The sequence below is a fragment of the Pavona decussata genome, unplaced genomic scaffold (assembly GCF_977016875.1).
Source record: "Pavona decussata unplaced genomic scaffold, jaPavDecu1.1 SCAFFOLD_109, whole genome shotgun sequence".
Classification (NCBI taxonomy): Eukaryota; Metazoa; Cnidaria; class Anthozoa; order Scleractinia; family Agariciidae; genus Pavona; species Pavona decussata.
Genome location: NW_028145523.1, coordinates 194317 through 215000, shown reverse-complemented (window position 1 = coordinate 215000; position 20684 = coordinate 194317). Strand labels below are relative to the sequence as shown.

At 38.5% G+C, this 20684-nt stretch overlaps 1 long non-coding RNA gene and 2 pseudogenes across 2 annotated transcripts; 1 reads left to right on the top strand and 2 right to left on the bottom strand.

Annotated features, from left to right (window-relative positions):
• The first annotated feature begins 3789 nt into the window (after positions 1–3789).
• On the top strand, positions 3790–6038 carry LOC146470883 (uncharacterized). Its single transcript, XR_014866920.1, has 3 exons — positions 3790–4394; positions 5063–5200; positions 5332–6038. It is a non-coding gene; the product is annotated as an uncharacterized LOC146470883 (long non-coding RNA).
• Positions 5401–11606, bottom strand: LOC146470882 (uncharacterized; annotated as a pseudogene). Its single transcript, XR_014866919.1, has 5 exons — positions 10429–11606; positions 10184–10293; positions 7292–8729; positions 6968–7080; positions 5401–6635 (listed from the first exon to the last, which is right to left on the bottom strand). The product of XR_014866919.1 is annotated as an uncharacterized LOC146470882 (transcript).
• An 8127-nt stretch (positions 11607–19733) lies between these two features.
• LOC146470881 (uncharacterized) lies at positions 19734–20652 on the bottom strand (annotated as a pseudogene).
• Positions 20653–20684: the final 32 nt, after the last annotated feature.

The following is a 20684-nucleotide window of genomic DNA, read 5'->3' as shown; positions in this document are numbered from 1 at the left end:
TTTCCGCCGATTTGTGTTTCATATTAATGCCATTGGGAATTGTTACCATCTTCTAAAGAAAAATCGATAACATTATAGTCACTATGGATGACCAAAAGGACAATGCATTGAGTATTAATATTTGTATTAAATATAAACTTGTTGTCTTTGAACCACGGCACACGAAAGCGGTCTTTCTCGCGGGAGAAACGAAAAGAATTCTGTTACACTTTTATTTGATTGTTACAAACTACTACGTGCGTGACAGGAACGTAAGAAATGCACCTCAGATACAATATGTCATCAAAATGTCCGCACATTTCTCGGCCACAGTTCTCACCACTAAAAAGTCATTTATATATGTTCGTTGGCAATGTTTTACCTTTGGCAGCGTGTAAATGCTTTGTTTATCATTAGATCGCCATGTTGAAATGCTTTCCTTAAGGTGTTTCACAGAGGAAATCTATTTTCCAACAGTTCTTGCCCCATTACGTAAAAATAATTAAAAATTCAATTAGTTTCTTTATTGCGACATGGACGAGAACTGTTGCCAAATTACTAAGACGCACTTTTGCTGTGATCAAAAGGGGTAGAATAGAAGGGCAAAAAATCGGTTTTTCATTCAGAGAAAAGTTTATCTCGAAACAAGCCATTTCCTTTCCTGCAACACGATTTGAATAAGCGAGAACTGAGGGCGAGAACTGTTACGCATTGAAAGAAAACAAGTTTTATGTCAGGCACTGCGTGACTTACGGCCTTACGGGCTTTCAAGAGACCGGTCTTTGTATGAAATGCAGTTATTTTCCCTTACGATTAAGTGAAAAGTTACAACCATGTTAATGAAATAATGTGACAGTGTTGCTTGAAGTTCGTTATGCTACTAGTTGGTTTTATCGCCCCGAAAGGAAAACACAAAATTGGAACTAGCACTTTTTTTAAATCACGCGAAAGCTATTTGCGCCACACTTAACCTACGGCTAAGAAGAGTAACTTTCTTGACTTCGTTAATGCACAAAGCGAAAATATGCACCATAGGACTTCACCTGGCTGACCAAAAACCGTAACTTACATTCCAATGTTTCCACTTCCCAAATACACACGGTTTAACCTTACAACAAGAATGCGCGGTCCGAGTCTTCTCAACTGACGAGTACGACTTGGACATCATCTCTAACAACATTACCCTTCCAAGCATGTTCACTAGTGAACAAAGAAACAACCACATTCCCCCCCCCCCCCCCCAACTCAATGTTGTTTTCTAGGTCACAAACAGTCTCCTCGCAAGCATCACCTTCCAAATCAACATTGCATAAGGGGGAGGGGGGGAGGGAGAAATAACTGTGGTAGAATTAAGAAGAGAGAAACAGTGAGTGAGTGTTTTCTACATCTGTTTTCGGTTGTCATTGTGTAGGGGGAGGGAGTGGGAGAGAGAAGTAAAGTTCTGTGGTAGAATTAACAAGAGAGAAATAGTAAGCAAGTGGTTTTTTGCGCTGTTGGTGTTTGGTTTTCTCAAGGAGTTTTGTACACGATTGTAAAACCGCGTAATGTTTTCAAAACCAGGGAGAGCAAAAATTGGGACAAATGCGAGCGAAATCGAAAACTGGGCTAAAATTCGACATAAGTCGGTTATGCTCTTAGCTCTTTATTTTTAATACCATATATGTAATTTTAGTTGCTGGGGAGAAAAATTGCAAAACACACATTGTCTCCAGCTTTCCTGCAATTAAAACCTGTACTTTGTTATCAATGTGTTGAATAATAAAATGATTATTCTGCTCAATCTTACAGAATATCCTGTGATTTTAGCCAGAATGGCCTACAGCCTTCTTGCCTAAGGATTAGGTTATAGTATGTACAATTTCTCGGGATAATAATATTATTATGTTAATGTTTTATTCTCTGTAGACAGTACTTTCAACCGAGATTTGGGTTTTAAAATAATATTTTTCTCATACTCTAAAGTTACTATAGGTATTTTATGACAATAACATGCATAACATTGCAATCTTTGTTCTGTCAGCTAAGAAACAAATGTCTTGTACATTAGGGAATTCAATAGTAAACAAGACTAAATGCACAAATTGTGCTGAAATAACTTTTAAAATGTGAGATAATTCCTACTGACAGTAGCTGAAGTGAAAGGGACTTTTATTTTTAATTAGTTATCTTTTACAATTCCCTAATGTCCAAACATGTTCACAACGTGATTCATCTATCTCCTTTTATAAATAACTTACATCCGCTTCTTTTACATGTAAGACTGAAAGCGAAAGAAAGTTTCGTTTATTTAGGTCATGTATTGTATCATTCAATCACATGTACATAACTCAATAAAGCTTGACTGGCACAGGGCACATGTTTTATTACAGTGTAATGCATGGACTTGAACTACCCAAAAATAATTACAGTGCATGTTTCTTTTCAACGATTACTTTTCAGAATGCATGAGAAAAGAGGAAAACACTCGCCAATGTATAATGGTTTTAAATTTCTAACCACTTAATTAATGTATGGCTTTAATCAAAATTTTTTCTGGATTTAAAACCCCGAGAAGCTTCATCTTAATTTCATACAAGATAAATTGTACAGTAGTTTAGTTGACGTTACATGTATTCTTATTCGTTTAAATTACAACTTAAGTTTTCTAAATAAAATATTAGTAATGAACAAACCAATGATCCATGTTGTATTATTTTATAAATATAACTTACCCTCCATGTTTTCATTTCTTTCAGCATCTATAGACACAGGGAAATTTAATATAGTTTGTATCAGTCTCAGATGCTACAAGCTAGTACAGTTCCACATCATTCAAAATAGAAACCAATGACACTCTTCCCATTTTTTATATCCTGATGCTTAGTTCAGTGCTGTGCCAACTACATTTAGTAAAACATTAACTTTTTCATGTAAATAAATGTATGCGATGGACACTTTACAAACATTGCATCATTTTATTTTTCTGTATGGGTTACTATATGGATGATTGGGTGACTATATGGAGGGTTAAGGTTGATGTTAGAGTTAGGGTTAGGTGGGTGACTACAGACATTGCATCATTTCTGTAATGGCCAGGACGAGTACATGACGCACGCGTCTTCAGCAATTCAGGGTTGTATACAAAGGGCCAACAGGGAGAACTCTTTCCAGATGTGAGTGCCATATATTCACTTTACCTTGATGTTATTTAACCACATAATTTATTATTAATTATTTAAGTAACAGTTCAACAAGGGCGAGTGTCTCATGGGAGCCATAAACTTCATTAGTTAGTAATGAGTTTGAGAAACGTATTCAAGGACTTCCAAAAATGCAGAAGAAATATTTGTAATATTTGTGCCTTTGATATTTTGTACCTCTTACTTTAACATAATATTATCGCAATTTCTATCCTGTCTAGTGGACAAAGGACGTTCGTGGATGTAATATTCCCTTAGTGATCATTGGGGATGCCGCTTATCCCTTTGTTATGATGGCTAATGAAGGGTTTTCCAGGCAGTGGGGAGTTGAACATGGGACAACAACACTTCAATTTAATTCTGAGCAGTGCCAGAATGGTGGTGGAGGGAGCCTTGGGGCGTTTAAAGGGTCGTTTTCGCTGCCTCCTCAAGAGAAATGATACTACATTGAAATATTTGCCTGTCAAGATTGCTGCATGTTGTGTTCTACATAATATTTGTGAGACAAGAGGAGATGATTTTCAGGAGGAGTGTGAGATGCATGTAAATGATGACTATGAAAATGAAAGTACTGCCAGTGCTGCAATCCCGGCAGATTCAACATTGCAAGAAATTAGACAAGCATTTTAAGGTGGTACCGGAGGCTAACCTTAGTGTCTCAGATTGTGTTAATTTTTTGCGGCCTCGCAGAATATAACAAAATAAGCCTGCATGCTAAATTTAAAGTCTGGGCAGCAGCGCGTTTCCGAGATATAAACGACGAAAGTTTTGTATCTAAGGGCCCTTTCGCGCGAAAAATAAAGGCAACATGCTGCGCTGTATGTGGTTTCGGGCAGATGTAGAAATCCCTAAAGATTATTTTGCTGACAGACATGTCAACAAGTAGATCATTGTTATGAAACTCAATACACCCTTTGATGGTTAAATAAACCACGGTTCTCGGATATCAAATCCCTCTTTCTCGCGAGACAGCCGACTAGAGTATGGAGGAAGTCATTGCAAGACTCGGCGAAGCATTTCGTCAGAACGGGTATGTGAGAGTTTCTGATTTCTTTCTTCAAATTGAATTCCTTGTTAAGCTTCGGTTTAATAGAAAATGCTCGCAATTTTTGACATAGATTTGATGGAACACCGCCTGGTTTAGCGAACGTTTTACGGCGCGCCAAGCCAAAGCCAGGTGAAAGCCGCGAAGATTGCAGGCATCGGCTTCTTTGCCGTATTTTTGGCATATTGTGGGTAAGTATCGTCAAATTATCTCTTTACTATTGTAAATTACTGCATAATTTTGAAGGAAACGATTGCTTTGTTGAATACACCGCCATAAGATTTTTTACGCGAACATGCTTCAATAACACGTGGTCAAAAAAAAATTATTTACCAAACAGGCGCGTACCTAGGATTTTTGAAAAGTGGTGGTGGTGGGGGGGTCACAATGTGTCGCACCCAGGGTACTTGCCAGATTGTCATGTCGACATCCACGCTTTGTTTTAAAAAGTGACAATTTTTCAAATGGGCATTGAGCGTTGGGGAGGGACAAGCCTTGTATAACTGTTCTAAGCGCGCTAGTATTCATGTGGCGAGAAGGACTGGCAAATGGAGTATTCAGCACTGGAAAAGATTTATGCATGTTGATTCTTCAGATCCGTGCGTTTTTCGCCGCCTGAATAATATGGTTTGTAGGTCGTTGACTCTGACAGGGGGGGGGGGGGGGTGGAAGGGGTTCTCAGGCACCCCAGGACCCCCCTACATACGCCCTGCGAATTCAACAAGCAGAACTGAGTAACGTGAAGACATTTTTTTCTGATCAGTCCTGGAACCTATTTCTCTGATCTGGAAAAATTATACTAGAATCCTAATGTCTTGTAAACCCTTCCAAAATATTGTCTTCTTGTTTTTTTCTACAGTTTGGAAACAGCATAGGGAAAGGGGAATTTAGAGGAAAGACACTCCCCACCTATGTCTATCCACCTTGCCTCAAGGCGGCAGTGCGAGAAGCTATTGGTGGGGAGCTGGCTGACTACCCAGACCCCAAAGGATCTGCAGTAAGTTTTTTTATACTGATTTTTCCCTCTGTAATAGTCTTTCATGGGTATGTGTGACGAGTAGTAGTGAAAGTTCTTTTTTTTTATAATCTTTTTTCCAACCATATTTTCTGCATCTTTTTTTCAACCAGGTGTACCATGTCACTATCAGTGACTTGTACCAATCCAAATGGCCTGGAAGCAAGGCAAAGTAATGATAATTAGAATGTAACAATTTAGTGATGTTTTATTATAATAATTAATGATTTGTGATCAAGGGAAAAATAGTCATGTAAAAAAATGTATCTATTTACAAAGCAACTTAAAAATATATTTTTCTTTTTTACCTGAGTCCAAATCAACTATTTACATTAATTTATTGTTATACAATATATACATAAATGCTCTTTCACTCCCAAAGTCATTTATGGAGACAGGCAACATAGAAGAGTTATTTGTCTCGGATGACAATCGCTTACTTCTAGAAGAAACGTTTTTGAACAGGACCTATATAACATGGTACTGACATTGTTACTACTCTGAAACATAAATTTTCTTGATTTGCTACTTTCACATAGTTTGGGAGTGAAAAAGCTTAAAACCTGTGCAAAAAGTGTTTGTCTGTTTCTTAGTTTTTCCTTCACCAACTTTTTAAACAACCAAAACGCAAATTTTAGCTAACATTGATCTAAAGCAAGTCTTACTAATACTATTACAATTATTAGAAACTTTATCTGTATTTTATTTATCTGGATGATTTCAAACCATGAAACAACTTGTGAACCAATAAGAAAGAGCTGATCACAACAAACTGTAATATTCAGAATATGGCATACAATAAAAAAGATGTTAGTGAAAGCCATTTGTGTTATTCTATTGTTTGCTTTCACAACCCTGAGCGAAAAAAAATGTGTAGGCAAATCAATTGCGTGATATTTAGACAGACAAGTACTGAAAAATACACCTTGCATCAAATCATGCAGTACCTCATTATTTTTTTTGGTATTCCCCTATGGTAAAGAAATCGAAAAACTAGCATCTATTTTCACTGCTAGTATTTGCATGCATAAGTAACTTATTACTGGCTCAGAAACATTTATTGGTGGAGGGGGGGGGGTCTAGGATGGCATAATGCAGCATTCCTTTGCAATAAAAATTATTTGATAATAACACCTCAGTTTATAATGATGGCCACTACACATTCTTGTTAAAGGGGCAGTCTCTGTGACTCTTTCTGGAATGTGTTCTGCTGCCACACCATTTACAGGACTTTCCTCCTACTTCCAGGGTAGCTCCTTCAGGCACAGGTACCGGTGCTAACGCTGGAGGAGGTCTTGCAGTTCCATCAGCAATAGCTGATTCTGTCAGTAGCAGGGCATCCTCTTCAGTACATGCATCATCTTCATCTTCATTACCATATGTATGTCTTATTTGACAGTTCTTTACATACTTCTTTCTGGAATAAAAACCACAAATGTACTTCAGCCAAAAGAAAGATGTATTATGTTTCAGTTACTACACAATAAATTATTTAGACTAAGCCAGTTGAGCCTTGAGAAGATCAGGATCATGAATTAGTCTTGTTGGGGAAGAAAGGTTGCTTGTAATCAAACATTTGACAAACTTAGAAAGAGAATACTCCCTCAAATTGGGGAAACAAAAGAATTTAAGTTTACCACATTCCCTCCAATTTAGCAAGGGAATAATAGAGGCATTTACTTGACCAATCGTTTAGTTGCCAATAACCTTCTTAGATCAAATGTATAGTTCAAATGGTTCTCCCTGTACCTTAGTGCTTGCTCCTCAGTCCTGTTGATTTTCAACTGAACCCGCTTCTTTTTTCCCTCTTCACTCCTCTTTCTTTCAAGTCGTTTCATTCTTTCTTCATTATCATGCATACACTGCAGAGAGATATTCAAAGATAATTAGCTACAGTTTTTGCTGGTGGATTTCACTAAGGCAAGGGGAAAATGTTTTCCTCTAAAATAGAATTAATTGTCTGTATGTGAAGAGGAGAAGGGGTCTGGTAATGTTAACTTTTGCATATTCATATAAATCTATTACACATATTCAATTTAAATTTAAAGGATGTAAACGAATAAGGAGACGTACCATTTCTTGGATGCCATCAAGTAATGGCAATCCCAATCTGGAATATAAATCCACGATCCAGTGGTAGTTGGGTCCTTTCTTCTTAAAACACCACGTCATGCCTGCCTGAATGAGGCCCAAATTTGTTGAAGCAGAGTAGTGCTTCTGGTGAAGATTCACGTCCTTAGCCCTAAACTTAGTAAGGACACTAAATGTTGATTCTGGCAGGTTAGAGTGGCCCTTTTCCAACCCAGGATCAATCACCTTTTCTGCCTCAGAGGCCCTAGCAGAACATTCTATTTCATAACACAGAGCATGAAACTCACACTTTAAGACATGGGCAGAATGATAAGTTTCCCCAGGGCACTTTAACTCCTCACAAAACCCCTCTTCATCAATTTGACATTTCTTGCAGCTACACTTCTTTAAAGGATGAAATTGGCAGCAACCACCCTCCCATTCGTGTATGTCTCGGGAATGGTACTTCCCCAAGCACAACATTGTATCCCTGTATTTATCTGGATCTTGTCCAGCCTGAACTAAAGCACAATAATGGTTGCGCTTTGCACTTTGGATGAAAGCTGGGCTTATGCAACCACACGCAGGCTTGTTTCGTGTGGCGACATATGTATGCTTCTTCCCAGAACAGCAACACTTCAGTTTGTCCATATGGGGGTGATCCTTCTTATGCCTGTCAATAAACGCCCTACTAAAAGAACTTTTGGTCTGAAGATCCAAGAGCTTCTTCCCATGAGCCCTCCCTACATGCCCCCCACACAACATGATCCTCGATTCTTGCTCATTTGAATATGCTAACGAAATCCTTTTGCTGACGATGAGTCAGTATCCTGCCAATTAACCTCAACGTTAAACCCTTCTTCTTTTGCTTTTGCCCACAAAACCTGTGCCAAATGTCCCTCTGCAGCCTTTGATGTACCCTCCCATAACTCTTCATTACAAATTGTATCTGCCCCTCTCATTGATAAATGCCCATAGTAAAGGAGACCCCCTGTCAAATAATTTTTTATAACAGATGTACAGTTTTGACTAAAATGGCCCCTGATCTGCCAACACCCATCACATGTTGTTACTCCTCGAGACCAACTCCCCAACTGAGTCGGTGGAAGGGCTTTCATGTGTTCCTTTTCCTCCTCACACATCTCATCAAGGATTTCCTTGATGTGAGGGAAAGCAAGATCGATAACTTCTAGAAATGGCTTATCAGATAAAATGCCCAAGCCCAAACCCCTTCCTAAGGTTTTTCTATATGATGCGTACCCATGGCCACTTATAAAAAAAGCTAAGGATAGGGCTAAGGACACCAGATGACGTCGTGACTCTAGGGCAAGCTGGCTACTCTGGTAATGTATGGATTCCTGCCAACAGCCATTGCAACTAAACAGGAACTTCATGGCTCCACCAAGTCCTTTCTTTTCACTGGCCACAAGGACAAGTTTTCCTAATGCAAATTATAAGCAAGGTCTTAATATTATATAATTACATTTTGCTTTTGAGATACTCGGTAAGAGTTATCAGCCAAAGCTGTACTCTTACCTTGACCTCATCACTCTTGATATCACAAAACCAAAAAGGGTTTAAAGGGCAAGTATCACGAGAATTTGCTGTCATTTCAAAACCCAAAAATGTTTGACTGTCAGCAGAAACAACGAAATAATTGTCAAGTTTTTTTAAAAATTATCACCCCAGTGCAATAAAACTGGCCGGTCTGGATTGAAACTTGAAAAATATTAGGCTAATGTTTTTCAAGTTCTCGCATTTTTGTTTCCAAAAATTGTTTCTTTCAAGAATTGAGTTGATTTCGTTCCTCTCGTCATTCTAGAATTATTTGGCAGCTGATTGAAGGTCTTGTTTCAGCATTTTTAACAAAAGCTATCAAAAACCCCCTGATACTTCCCCTTTAATACCTTGTGCGCCAAACTTATGAAGATCCATTTCTGTTGAACTATACCACACAAAAAAAGCCCTGACCAAGTCCCAGTTTTTCAAGGCTAGATAACTGTATCCAGTGAATTAGAATGAATATACACACTTTTTCATATGACCTATATGGTACCACAAGTGCACTTATTGCAAAAGTATTCATTAGGTTACCATGCGAGGGCCATTTGCGATGATGTAAAAGGGCTGGAAAAAGCCGTCCGGCCCTGTGGGATGAGAGTTGAAACAAACTTTTTTTTTCCAACAGCCAGAAAGTCTTATTTTTTTCTTAAATGAGGTCATATGATAAAATGCTTATTGACTGGGTTTAGGTCAGGTCGGTTGGGAAAATATTTGGCCCTTGGTCAGGGTGCACACCGGGAAAAATATGTCCTGCCCTCTCACTCAGTCAATAAGTAGGTAATGTGAATAATAATATTTATTATGGGAATGTAACAAAACCTTTGTAAATGCATTTTTTAACTTGAAGTAGATTTTACACCTTGGATAGTGTTATCTACTGGATAAAATCATACAGCTTTTGAACAACTGGGCCCAGCTAAATAGTTATTTTTAAATGGAAGAAGAGTGAGGATGGGCCTGGGGTAACTGCTACAAGGCGAACACATCCACTTCTCCTGGTTGGCAAAAGGAAAGTAGTAAAGAGTATTCGCTTGTTACTTGCTTTAATACAAACACATAAATAAATGGACTTGGCAAAAACTGATATGTAGCCTCAGCCGAATATTAAAAAGTCACACATTTCGGCACAATATGCTAGCTTTAGGCGTCGGTAACTTTATAGATAGAAATTGGAGCATAACAGATGCAAACAATTTGGTCGTCACAGGACTTTTCTGCCATATTGCTATGGACATTTTACAGGCAACTACTTTCCTTCGGTATCATGGACCACATTTCTGGCAACCAAACATCTCGAAATTAAAACAAAAACAAAGAATATTGAACACTCACCTTTGCAGGTTCGATTGTTTGACGGACAACAAAAGTATCGGTTGAAATCTTCAACAAGCATAACGATGCTCGATGTCATTCCCACAAAGATACCCTCTTGAACAGCTATTCTGTGGGGAAAATGTAAAATTATTAGAAGCAACTCAAGTAAAGTCTTCATTGAGTGGGGAACCATAGCGAGTCTATAATCTGCTATAATGTTCGCAGAGAAATCGCGATAGATGGAAGAACTTCAATACACCTACCGCTTATTATTAGATGTAGATTTTTTCAGAACCTTGGCATTAGGAGGCTGAAAATCCGGATCTTCACAAACGGAAGAAACTGCAGATGAACTTGCTTCTGGAATTCTTTCATCTGATTCCACGGCAACTTGAAAAAATACTCCGGTTTCTCGTAGGAACTTTTCCACATCTTTTGCCGATTTCAGGGTTTTTCCGTCTGGCGTTTTGTAACTGAAATTTACCTTCGTGGTTCCGGACGACCTAGATTCTCTTCTTTTTACTTCCCAGCCTAGCGATTTTAATTTCTCCAAGTCGAAAGAGAGCCTAGAACCTTCGCCTAAACCTCTACTCTCATGTTGTTTGTCCATCTCTAGCGAAGGCGCAGCGTGCGTGCGTGAATCATTCGACACCGCAGGAATATAGGTGCCGTTGCCAGGGAAAGGTGTCAATGTTTATGGTCTCGAGTTCTGATTGGTTTCGCGGGAAAAATAGCAAGACGTATATGGCGATCATGACCATTTTTATCGACCTCTTTTGCGTTTAACCGCTGTACCCAAGTATAACTGGCTTACACAAGATGGCGACCAAAGCAACGAAAGCAAAATTTGGTTTTCAGACGAATTCTACGAAAGATTTTGCTCCTTTTCGCTAATTAATCGGCGCAGCTACATAATGTCATCCTACTGCAACAGCATTATCTCCAAGAATATTTATTATTTTGAAACGAAACTCGGCAGAGCCAAAGAATATACGACGACGAAAATTTACAGCGTAGTCCGCCTTGGTCCGCCAAAAATTTTTCAAACGACAAGGCGAGGAATTAAGACATAAACATTTTTTCAGTTTTGGGGGATAAAATTGTCACAATTAAATATTTTTTGGCAGACTGCGCTGAAAATCTTTATTATTGTGATCTTTATGCACATGTTTCTTCATTTTGAGTAATATTAAATTGGTGAGAATTAAGAGAACATTTACTGCAAAATATAGTTTTTGACCACACCCCTTAATTCTTCACATTCCACAAATTCCATGAAACTAATCGAAATAAAAATAAAAAATCCGAATTACATATATAATGATATATTTCATGCGAAAATTTCAGGTCATTTCAACAAATCCTACAGTAAATATTTTATCCACAAATTTATACAAAATTTGCCGATTTTAGCCTCCGGTAGCACCTTAATAAATGAACGAGTGTAACTGCTGTGAAGTACGTAAAGTCATTCTACATAAAAAGTTTCCTTAAAACAGCTTTTCAATAAACATTCCTTGAAATTAATGACCCAACGTATAGCTAGAGAGGAAGGTTCACAGGTTAAGGAACGTTCAGTCTTCTCTCACAACCTGAATGTTTTAGACCATACACAAATTGTAACTGTTGTGAAGTTGGTAGAATCCTTGTACATAGAACTTGTCCTTAACACAACTTTTCAACAAAGATTTAAAGAAGCTTGACAACCTGATTTCACAACCTGAAGAGGGTTTTGCTGTTCTCTTAATCAGTAAACAAACTGCTGCTGAGTACGGGCAGTATTCTGACCAGAAATAGCACTGGCCAACAGAGCCATTGAATCTGTGTAAGTTTGAAGCTCCTGCTTTCTGAGATAAACATCTTCTTTACCATGCTCTTCAATCATTTTTAGAAATTTTTCATTTTCCTCTTTTTGGTAGCTTTTTATATCGGCAAACGTGTTTTCGTACACAGCCTGTTTGGACAGTTTTCGTTTTTTTTGGCTGGTTTCCTTTTTCTCTTCTCCAATGTCAGTTTCCTTTTTCTGGTTCCTCTTGTCAAGGAGTGGGTCTTGCGCTGAGGGTCGTTCCTGTGAATCATCGGCAACTGTTTTAAAGAGAATTTATAGACGTTTAGCTTTTGTATTCATATGCATGGATCTATTAACCTGATAATTACTCAAGAAGCTAAAGTTGCCGCAATTCTTACACATCTTTCTTGCACTCCAAACTTCCCGCACGCTTCATATCTTGATGAACTCACGCTGACGCCTGAACCAATTGTCTTATAAGGTTTTCAACACGGTAGTTTAGATGTTGAATAAAGGAAATTCCCTCTGCTACGCTTCAGCGCGTTGTTTATTTTGTTTCAGAAAAACATTATCTACGCTTCAACGATCTCATCTCAGATTTGTAAAAACCTGACAGGTGACTTCATGCGTGTAAATAAACTTTAATGTCTGATTGAATACAAGAAAGAAAAACAAAGGTGCTGTTTGACGTCTTCAGCGTGCACAATGGGAATATGAAGCATGGTCGCGCAATTGAATTTGATTACACAAATTTACTAGCTATGTTATAAAATATGTTAGTGTGATTTCAGATAATGGCAAAGACAAGCGTTCTTGTTCTAAACATACCACATGTCTCTTAGCTCCTGTTGATCAGAAATTTTTATCACTTTGACAACTGGTTCTTCTTATAACATTACAGGCTGCTTAATCGAAGGTTGGGGTATGACTGATAAGTTTAATTTTATTTTCTTGTAAACACTTCTTGACTAGTAAGATTATATTTTCACCAGTAAGAATAAACTCCAGCTTTTTCTTTGTCTACCCTCCAAAAAGCAATGTGAATAATTCATTATATTTTACGGACGTAGAAGAAAACATATTTTTCGTATGTGGCACTTGGCCAGAATTTTGAATGCGAAATTTATTTCCATACAATTAGGGGTCCATATCATGAAGTATCGTCGTCTAAATATCGCAGTGGGTTATAGTATTCTGACTACTAACCTTCTTTAGTTAATTGTTAAATTGTTCAGTTGAGATGCTGTCACGTTTGGACAAGCATATATGATGTAGGATCATTAAAAAGGTATACTAAAACGCAGAGCATTAAAAACAAAGCTCGGGTAACTCGCTGCGAGAATTATAAAAAACAAAACTATACAATAGTAAGGAAACTGGAAAAGTAAATTCAAAGCTTTTTAATATTCTAAAATCAGGCGAACCTATAAAAGAAGAGATAAGTGAGGATAAAAATTCCCTCACTAAAATACCACTTTTTCAGATTTTTTTTGTGTAGATGATCGTACCATAGCCCCTGCCCAAACTGCGTTATCTTGGCACTATGAAGCGCGCACTCACATTGATTTCCCTTCTCTCACCCACTCATACTAATCGAGTGCAACAAATTCCTATCACCCACCCCCCCCCCCCCCTACCTTTTGGCTTGAAGCATTTTTGCGCTTCTGATGTCAGTCCAATCGTTAACAAAACGTAATAAATCGTTTCATAGTAACCGGGAACATTTTTTTATTTTAATTTCACGTCATTCCAACCAGCCAACCAAATTAACGGCGTCAAAATATACATGTGAGGAAGAGAAGTCCACGCACGCACCGGTTTGTTGGAGCCACGATGGCTCAGGTTAATATCATTTTGTGGTTGTCTCGCAGGGAAGTTTAGAAGTGCTTTTTTCCAACTGAGTTTTCGGATAATGTTTCAAATGTTAGCGAAAATAGTTGCCTCGTTGTTAATATTATGCAAAAGATAGGAAGGTAACGAATTCTAAATTTGAGGGATCAGCCGTGCCAGAAAATTTGAGGAAACAAGAAAACGTTCTGTACAAGGAAAAACGTTCTGTGGCTTTTCGTATGTTTCCATACATTCGTCTGTTATTTTTCCTGCAAATGTCTTACCCTGAGCGCCCTAACTAGGTCTTTCCCCCGCGTTAAGTGGGCCTTACACTTTAAATGCGAAACATGTGGGAAAATATTTTTAACAATGGGTAGATAAAATTTTGATAACAGTAACATTCTGGCCAAACAATCATGTGCGCAATTGAGGCAGATTTTTTGTGGCAGATGCCACGTCGATAAAGCCACCTACATATGCATAGTTGAGTTTGGCATTATTATTATTATTATTATTATTATTATTATTATTATTATTATTATTATTATTGGAATTAGTTGCCTTTTCTGGCTTCCTTATATACTCTTCATAATGCTTCGATTGTATACTTTTTATGTGAAAAAGTGAAATTCGCCACCTACGTCGATAAAGCCACCTACATATGCATAGTTGAGTTTTGCATTATTATTATTATTATTATTATTATTATTATTATTATTGGAATTAGTTGCCTTTTCTGGCTTCCTTATATACTCTTCATAATGCGTCGATTGTATACTTTTTATGTGAAAAAGTGAAATTCGCTTTATTGGAAGCTGCATATTTAAACCTGACTTATTTTGTTCCCTGCAAGAGTGCTAGCTTGCAAACGAAAAGGAAGGTTTCCTGATGGCTCATGGTAGCTGTGAAGCAGAACAAACCCTACTTGATTTCCCAGCGCCGTTCTTTGTTTACTGGTGGTTTTTTCGGGTAACGTTAGTCCTTTGTTAATTGTTGTTGTCATTTTCCATTCAAGTTTTTTTTCTTCTTGTTAATCTGTATATTTATACTTTATATTTTATTTCGTTTTTTCATTTTTTTAATTTATTTATTTTATTTTATTTTGTCATCCGCATTTTCCCATCCGCCACCCGCTGCCATCTGGTCCGCATTTTACAGATACCCCACATCCACTACTACAACCGAGTTCTTCCATGATGATGGTTGCACTTTTCTCGAGCCAGAGGAGAAGCTCGGCCGTTGCAAGGTTTGCGTATTGGACATCTGGCCAGGTGTTGGGTTTAGATTTGTTCTCAGGGAGGCTGTTCTCTGGTAAGACGGGATTCCAAGCGAATTACACGACAAAGATAATATAGACGAGAGGTGTCTGTTCATACAACTCCATATGAGGAAAAAAATGCTTTTAAAAGAAACTTTGTAACCTTATCCAACTTCTCAAAAGATCGCTTGCACCACCACCCCCTCTCCCTGGTTGAAAATTTTCCTACTTTGGAAATATGTACAATGTTAGCATAAATGATTCATTTATTTCACTTTGTGTTACCTACCTATATGTTTGCACCCTGCTTGTACATTGATTGAGTGAAATCCTTTCCGATTTACAAAGTCGTTTTCGTTTGTGCACAGTGCGTGAATCCTCACATGGGTCCCGTCAACGCAACCAAGTACACCAGGGAACCCTCCCTTGTCATAAAACCCTCGCTTGACTTCTCGCAGTTCGTCGGGAGACGGCCACAAAATGAATTCATTCTACCTCTGGGCCAGCGCAAGCGACACAACTTTTACCGCCCTTGAGACGGAGGATTTCGGGAGGCCAACAATGTCACCGATGAGTTGTAGAAAGATGCAGCTCAAAAAGAAAGGCAACGCTACAAGAATTTGTAGCATCAGCGACATGGCTTCTCTTTGTCTGTCGCTGCAGATTGTTTTAAAGGATTGCCGTGTAAAACTCAATAGAACCTCGACCAAATCGGTATCTGCTTTAAAGTTCCTCGTCTGAAACGTCAAAAAAATTTCGTGCTGATGTAAACTTCTTTTGCGTATTTTTGGAGGAATTACTGGGATTACTAAGTCTACCATTTCGTTTGTTTTGACAAACATTGATCAACTTTATTCCCCGATTAGTGAGTTAATCAAACTTGCTAGGTGTGTTAATTATAACCCTTAGTTTATCCCTTGGATAGTACTAATTGGGCTTTCAGGAACAAAAACTAATCGAAAGATAAATTTTATTCCTGGGTTAAGGCGATTTAATCCTCGATTAGTGCTAATCGGCTTTCCAGGAGCTGGGGCCAGAAGAATAAAATACTGACGTTTTACTAAGAACGCTAAATCTTGCCAAACCAAGTTCTCGACTCGACGTCACCCCAGCATGACAATGGCTTGAGCATGTGCAGCTTATTTCGTCCATGAAGAGCTACTCCTGCTGGCGTCCAGCTCTCGCGGCGCACACCTTACAGCCCTCTCGTCTTGTATCTTAAAGTCCCTAATTTCAAGAGGAATACGCCGACTATTACGATACTTAGGATACATCTTAACTTAAAAGGGATCCATGCGTGAATTTCATGTGAGACAACTCGCTGAAATGAAACGAGCGAGATAATAACAAGTCCAGCAAAACAAACTCGCCACAACACCAGACTAGGACAAAATCGCCACAACATGAACAGTGAAACAAATTCACTACAACACCCAGGACGCTATAAACTCAAAGTAATGCTAGAGCCGAGACAAACTTGAGAGGCCAAAATGACATATAGAAATTTGTAAAAGAACTTTGAGTGAGACCGATAAACTGTAACATTTTTAGTAAAACAAAGTAGCAGTAACACTAGCAACTAAACAAACTCACCAAAGCAAGAAAAAGAAACTCGCTAAGAAATATAAAAAAAAGCGAGGCAGGCCAACAGAAGGCAAGGAACTACCAACCACGTCAGCAATTTGTTCAGGAAAAGGGGGAGCTGGCAGAGCAACAACAGCGGGTAGTTCGGCGCCATCAGCATTCTGAGCAGCTTGCGTAGCTCCAGCTTTGGCTGAAAGTACAGCTAGGGCGTCTTGTAATTGGTGAACGTCAGGAACAACAGGAACCTGGTCAGCCACAAGGAGAACGGCACAGCGATGGGGCAAAGAATTGCAAACGCGAAAAGAAGCAGTTTTAACATCGAAATGACTGAATGAACTATTATTTAAAGGGAGTGGCCTTATGTAAGGGCCCTGTACTATAGAGTCACGTGATAGATCGTCATGGACTGCACTCGGCATCACAGGAAATTTACCTTAGGAATCATTCTTTTTAATTCATGTACTGATTTTATTGTATCGTTGGAATTAGCATATATGGATTTCCCAGGCTGGGGAATCATTGGGGGAGCTTCATGATGAGTACATTATGCTTGATAGTATTCGTACTGGAATCATGTATTATGATTTCATCCGCTGGTGAAATCATCGGTGGAATCATAACGTATGAAATGCATGTACTACGAATCATTACAAGCTGATTCGTCACTGTAATGAAATCATTTGTGGAATCATAACCCTAATTAAAAAAGAAAAAGCAATTCAAAACTTTTTTTCTGTTAGACGCTGAAGATGGCTGACCTGAACTCGGAAAAACAACTGAAATATTTTTTAACCGCAAGTTTACCGGCATCTGTGCCAGTGACTTGTACAACGCATGAGCAAATTCTCAATGAATCAAAAATGAAGAGGACTGGTACGAGGTTTTCTAGTATTTGTGTTGGGTCATGGATTTTTTGCCTCCTTTGTGAAAAGGACTTTAGATCTGTTGGCAAAAGAAGACACCTTTTATGGTATGACCTGTTCTCAATTGTTTACAAAAATACTTTCCATCCAAATAATATGTACCTTTTCACGTGGAAAATGTTTTATTTAGGGGCTGATTACATGGCGAATTTCAGCCCAGGCTGAAATTTCATCCTGGTAGGCAGGCTGGAATTTTGTTGCGATTGCATGGCGAATTTCAGCCCGTGCGCCAAATATGAAATTTGGCAGGAAGAGTGAACCGAAATCAAAATGGCATCAAATATTTAACTTGTTAGCACTCAATTTCCAATTTTTTTATTGGGCATCTCAGTTTCGTCGACCTGGTCTGGCTCTGGCAATGGTGTAATGGCAGGTGTAATGGTTGGTTCCTCATATATTTGGGCCATCGCTTCCCGAACAGCTTCATATTGCTTCACCTTATCTGCATTGAAGTCACTGTTCTGGTAGTCCATTTTTTATTTGTAATTCGCCAGGCACTGAATAAGATTTTCGATTTTATCGCCGTTATTCCACTGAAACCTGGTAGCCGCCATCTTGTTTTATTGAAAACAAATCATTGCGCATGGCCAGGTCACTTTTCTACCCAGGTGGCCTGGCTTTTTAAGCCCAGCTGAAATTTCATTCTGATTACATGAGGTTTTTCAACCCGTTTGCCCGTGCTGAAATTTCCAGCCCGTTTTAGGCTGAAACTTTCTTCATGTAATCACGAACGTCGTTTTAAGAAGATTTGTTCAGGAAACTGGGCTGAAATCTCAGCCCGGGCCAAAATTTGCCATGTAATCGGCCCCTTAAAGCAGACGATTAAAGATATGGAAATTGTTGCATGGATGGACCTTGTATGGTAAGCTTGCTTCAGTACTGTACTTGAATATTTGATTGGTAGTTTATTTCACTAAAGCCCCATTCACACTGCAGAAAAAGTTTGGCATGGCTCGGATGAAAAAATTACACGTACCAAGATGTTGAGCCTTTTACCCGTACCAAATCATAATTTCACATCGTTTGGTACGGTAGAAAAAGGGATGTGTAAATGAGTAATCAGTACTATAAAAGTTAAAGTATCCGGCTTAGGTTGGGGTGGGAGAGGTGGGTGCTGTATAGTAACAAATCTGTCCAAAATTCAAATGCACTTTTAATAATAGTTCACAAACAGTATGTAGTCTGCTCTTCTCAGATTTGCTTGTTTCTTATCAAGCTAAAATAGAGTTCATACAGTACAAATTATTTTGGATTACAAAAATTACTTGAAAGGCAGGAGGTACCTTTACTTGCAACTAAGAAAAACCTCTTTATGTTCTACTTAATTAAATACCATACTTAACTATCACTTCAACATATCCATGTTGTGCTGTCTTGAATAGAAATAGTCACATCAATTCATAGTTCACGGTAATAAATGAACATGTATCTAAACATATGTATGCAACTGCACATATGCACCACACTGCAAGACGACTAACTTGAATAAACAGACTGACTTCATTTTCTGCAGAAGTCATTGGTAATGAGATCATTAGTCAGTTCTTATAATGATAAGAAGTCTTTTATCAGAACAACTCATGTTGTTATGGTTATTACAGCGAATGCATATGAGTTTCATATCTGAAAACCAGAAGTTCAGGTTCTTGTTGTTTCCTTAGGTATGTGTAGTTGTCACGGTAGCCCAGTGATGGATTATCCCATCCACAGAGAAGTACATGTAGCTACAGAAAATGAAATAAGCTATATATGGTCTGTGGTCCAAGTGCACAGTTACCCTTTCCATGTTATTGGCATAATGTCATTAGGAAATAACCCTGTCATGGACTAGCATTTCATCCGTGGGAAAGTAGTCATTTACTGCTATAGAAACCAGGTTAAACTCCGACACTGATGAGCCACCTTGAATAGCGCTGCGCACAGATTCTAAAAATAGATTACATCAGATCGTCTTTTTATCGATAGGCACCGAGTAATAAGCATCTCGCAAATCTACAGATGCCATGTAGCAGTTCTGCTTCATAAGCCTGGTAGCAGATTGTTAAGTGTCCATCTTGAAATGATGATACTCTACATGATCATTAAGACTTTTTAGGTTCAATATGAGCCTATAGGTGCCATCTTTCTTGGGGCGAATAAATATAGTAGGTATATATTCACCAACACAGTGGGTTGTTTCCTCAATCACTCCTTTATGCAACAATTTTTCAATTGAAACTCAGCAAGAAATTCAATTTTGTTGTGTTGCACACTATCAAGAATAAACGGATCAGAGGTAATATGCTGCCACTGGGAGGAAAACTGCTTCAGGCACCCAGCAATAAAGTCATTAGACAACTGTAGGTGTTTGCTCACCTCAACATCAACAGAAGAAACAGGATCCCAGCTCTTAGTGACTATTTCATCTTTCCTTGCTTTGTCTTCCTTGGAGGGTTTGTTTGTTGATTGTTGTAGCACGCATTCTAAAAAAGGCTTCCATGTGTTCCGGTATCCCCGTCCATGGCTTGAGGAGCGGGAGGTGTAGTTTCTAGGATTTCTAGAATCACATTGAGACCTGGTAAAAGACCCACTACTTGTGGTCATCTTTTTTCCCACACAATTGTCTTCTGTCAAATCTTTAACCTGCCACGGTAAATCATCCCCAAATAATTGATCTGTGATGGCAAGGGATGAAGAGCTTAGATGCTTGTAATCATTATGCAAATCAGGCTTTATAAACTCTCTACGCCTGTGATTAAGCTCAGTATTTGCATTAGCAATCAGAGCAAAGGCATCAGTAGCCTCTTGAAGCAGTTCGTTTCCAGCTGGAAACGAAGGTATTTGATCCACAAGTTTGTTTATCATGACAGTCAAGGCACATACCTTTCAATAGTGACGTTTGTATTTTTTGAAGTCGAACGTCCTGTGATCTCACAGGTGGGGTTAAATTGTTCTACACGGCCTGGTTAATGCGTACCTTCATTAGGCTTTCACAGTTTCCAGGACGGTGGTATTTGTTCATTTTGTCCTGGAGCTTTTCCTCAGGCAGTCCATCTTTTATCAAGGTATTTATAATGCTCGCCAGTTCGCTGTCCACATTCAGACCCGTTACCTCCTTTTGTAAATAGTTTTTTTAGGCTATTAAGCACTTCGCTT